Here is a 4,340-nt window from a genome sequence, read left to right on the forward strand (position 1 = left end):
ATTTTTTAAAAAGCAGGGTTATCCTTGGGAAAAACAAAACAAAATGTTCATTCCAGTTCATGGAAAAAGTACATAATAGTAGGAATAGAACCCTTTTGAAAAAAGGGTTACCTATCCAGCGTTTCTTCTCCTACATTGAGAAAAACTGCAATTTTCTGCAGGCGAGCAGGCATGGGATTGGGATGCCTATTTTCCTCCAAACCTTTCCTGACTTAAATGACGTCATCCTTCCCTGTCTGGTAGTTCGTGGTGGAGTTCCAGCTCCCGAGGTCCCCCGCATGCAGAGCAGAACTGCTCCACCGGGTCTCTGAAGAGTAGGGCCTGGGCCTAGCCTGGGGACAATCCAGTAGAATTTAACACAGAATAATTGCCTGCAGGGATCTCTTTGTCCCTCTGAGTTGATTCCGACCACTACCCTTTTAGCTCGCAGCAAGATCTTGACCATTTATACCACCTAGCACTCTCTTTTCCTATCCTAGTTTATTGTGAAAGGACACTGTATTTTATAAGATTTTAAAATATATTATTAAGTATTTGTTCTAAAATAAATCATTTCTCATCTTTCAAAGCAGCCTTTATATATATGTATATATATACACATATACATATATATGATATTGCCCTCTGTCAGAGTTTTTATTGGCTTTTGCAAGTACTAAGTAGAGAAATCTATATATTTTTTATTTCATGATTGCTTTTTCTTGGCACAATGAGAAAATGGACAACTGAACAATGGTTCATTTGGAGGTGAAATGGATTTTCATTTAGCTGCAAACTACTGCTCTTTATGGGTTTCTGGTTTCTGGGGGAGTTTATGAAGGTATGAATCTTGTTTCTTGTAATTATTTAAATAGAACAGGTCTCCTGTCCTAATCTACACAACAGCATTATGCAGAAACCTATTATTTATGGAGGCGTTTTGTTGGAGTAATGGTTACACGTTGGGCTGCTAAGTGCAAGGTCAGCATTTCAAAACTGCTGCTCATTGGGAGAAACTTGGGGCTCTCTACTCCTGTAAAGAGTTACAGTCTCAGAACCCAACAGGGCAGTTCTACCCGGACTTAGAGGGTGGCTATGCGTCAGCATTGACTCAGTGACAGTGAATCTTTTTCTTTTGCCAGTTGGTTGTTTATGGGTGTTGTGTGCTATCTATTTGATTGGGACACGTGGTGTCACAGAGAACTGCCCGTTAGTAGATCCTAGGTTGTCTTCCTTCTGGGAGCAGACCACTAGATCCTTCATCCCAGGGAACTTCTTATGGGTTCCAACCTTTTGGTTGGCTCAGCATTAGCATTGTGGCTCCAGCATTCCTTATGCTGAGACTAGTCTTTCCAGTGTGATCAGAGCTCAAATAATGATGTCTGTGAGTGGGAAAAGTTACCAACTTTGTGCTGTGCTTTATAGTTTCCTAGATCTTGAGGCTGGGTACACTCGTGAAATACTGGGGGCTTGTAAACTAGATACTTTCTACTTTCTCTATCTTAATATTGTAAACTCTTTCTCTATTTTATCATTGTAAAAAGCATCCAAACTCTCTGGCTATAGCAGTTACCACAGCAAAATTAGTGTTCTGAACTTTATAAGAAAATAAGCCCACTATCCTCTAGTTGATTCTGACTCATAGTGCCCCTACAGAGAGGTTCCCAGATTGTAAATCTTTACAAGAGCAGATAGCTTCATCTCCTTCCAGAGGAACAGCTGGTGCATTTAACCACAGCCCTTATAATGAACAGTTCAAGGCTTACTCAGCAATGTCACTAACATCATTCAGATACAAAAGGAAACCCCACTGCCACTGATTTAAGTCCAACTCATAACAACATTACAGGGGAGAGCAGAACGTTCCCTTAGGTTTCCGAGGCTGTAAATCTTTACAGTGTCAGAAGGGCTCATATTTCTTCTGCAGAGCAGCTGGTAGGTTTGAACTACCAACCTTGTGGCTAGCAGCCCAATTTGTACCCCATTATGCCACCAGGGCTCTGTATATGAAAAGAAAAAAGTTATAAAATGCAAAATAATGTTATTGTCTTGGGAAAGTATTTCCTGCATGCCTATGCCAATTCCAACAGAAGTAGCTTTAGTTCAAACGTAATAATTTATTTAAAACTCATAATATCTCTAAGCTGAAAAAGACTATAAAAGAAATGGGGACATTGCACTTTTTTCTCCCATTCAACTGTAAGAAATATTTACCAGGTAGTTTATCCTATTTCAGGTGACTATTTGTAAAATTTGCTATATTATCTATGTGTCCATGTTAGCTAATAGAGTGTAATGAGACTAGAGATGCAACATGGCATTTGCTCCTAGATGGTAAAAGAGAGGAACACAGGTGAGAAGTGGGATAAGTGAAGGTATGCAATGAATGAGTGGAAACACAGCGTGTATTGATTAGGGTATAAAACTCATGATATGCTCTGTAAACATTGACACAATTCACAATACAAGTTTAAAAAGAAAGAGTTTGCACTTACGGACTAACCTAACATTGGTGGCTTGAGCCCGTCCCTTGGTGCTGTCAGGTAAGTATTAGATTGCTAACCTCAAAGGTGACCACTCAAACCTCCGAGCCACTCAGCAAGAGACAGAGGCAGCTATTTGCTCAGGTAAAGTTGTCAACTGTGAGAAGCCAGACAGGGTCACTATGTGCCGGAAAGGCTCCACGATGGGAGTGCTATTGAGGAACAAAGGCCTGTGTTCAGCTCCCAGTAACTTATAAGTCAAGAACGCTCTATAGAAGAGACATACTCAATAAGCCAGGGGGTTGCTAGAACGCATTGGTAAAGTTTTGTTCCGTTTGTAGGCTCAAACAGTCTGTAGTAATAGCTGCTTGGTCTTCATTCTTGTGGTAAACTAGGAAAAGTCCATTTTACAAGCCCCACTGCCCCCCAGAACCCCCCAAAAACAGATTAAATACGCGAGTTGAAATGTCAATGAAATCAACATATACCCCTACGAAATGGATCTGATTTTAACCAGTTAAACTAATCATAGCATTTTTTGAAGATAGAAAACACCACTGCATTACATACAATGAATTAATATAGTATCAACAAGAATAAAACAGACATTTTACATATTTTCCTTAATTTTAACTATTTAGTACTTACAGTGGTACTTGGCTCTATATATTTGATTCTAATAACCTAAGCCCCCTTTATAATTCTGTGATTTGCTATCAAGCATTTCTTTAAATATAATCTATTAAAAATGTAAACCCAAAGAGATGTTATTTCTTTCACATAAAATTAGGGAATGTGTAATCTAGCCACTTTTTAAATACTGTATTTACAGTTGAGGAGGGAAAAAAATGCTCTAAGTTTCTAAAGGAGATATAGGATGAAATTATGTTATCGTTACTCAACACATTAATTTATTCATTTATTTGGTTGTTGAGTATTGACAACTTACTATACATGGGCTTTATGTTCAATAAATCACTTTATGTTCAAAAGCTTTAACTACTGCCTAAAGAAAATGAGAACTCTTTAAATTGATGTTCTTAAGGTCCGTTGGTTTAAGATCTTAAATCTGTATGATTTATCACCATGCTACATTTTCCTAGTAAATCTTTTTTACCCAAATTAACTTTGTTGGATTTGATGATGGCTGAAGAGAAGCAGTTTTTGTTCACATCGTCATATTAGTGTGCACACTGTGTATCTGAGATTTTTTCAACTCCTTTACCTTCTTTGATTGTATTTTTAGTTAGTTGGTTGGTTTATTTGTTTTTACCAGCACCACCAGCAATAGTATCGTAAGTAACAGGAAATGGCTAACGCGCACTATGCTGGCATTTGTTATTAGTGGTCGCTTTACATATATAACAAAGACCTAATCCTATGAAGCAAGTTCCTTGAATTCTGAAATAAGAAACAGAGAACATATACATAAATCAAGAAGATACATCTGTACCTTCATACTCGAGTGACCACCTGATTTAGTTTTTGTTGTGGTTGTTGCAACAAAAACAATACCTTTGTTGTTGCAAAGGTATTTGATAATGAAAAATTAAAATCCAAACCCAATGCCATTGAACCCAATGTGTTCAATAAATTAGCACCTGGGGGTATGGGGACTCTACTTGTCACAAATGCACTAAGCTAAAAGAATACCTCCAACACATAGATGCCATACTAATATATTGGGGAAAAAAGTCCAATTGTTTGCACAAGAAACACATTTAAATTTAGTTACAGTGCTGAGAAAGGTTTAGTATAAAATATGATCACTAACAGTTTTTTTAATTAAATAATCATTTTATTAGGGGCTCATACAACTCATCACAATCTGTACATACGTCATCTGTGTCCAGCACTTTAGTACATATGTTGACTTCA

Source organism: Echinops telfairi, unplaced genomic scaffold, assembly GCF_000313985.2.
Source record: "Echinops telfairi isolate 266 unplaced genomic scaffold, ASM31398v2 ScPeMD7_23;HRSCAF=83, whole genome shotgun sequence".
Classification (NCBI taxonomy): Eukaryota; Metazoa; Chordata; class Mammalia; order Afrosoricida; family Tenrecidae; genus Echinops; species Echinops telfairi.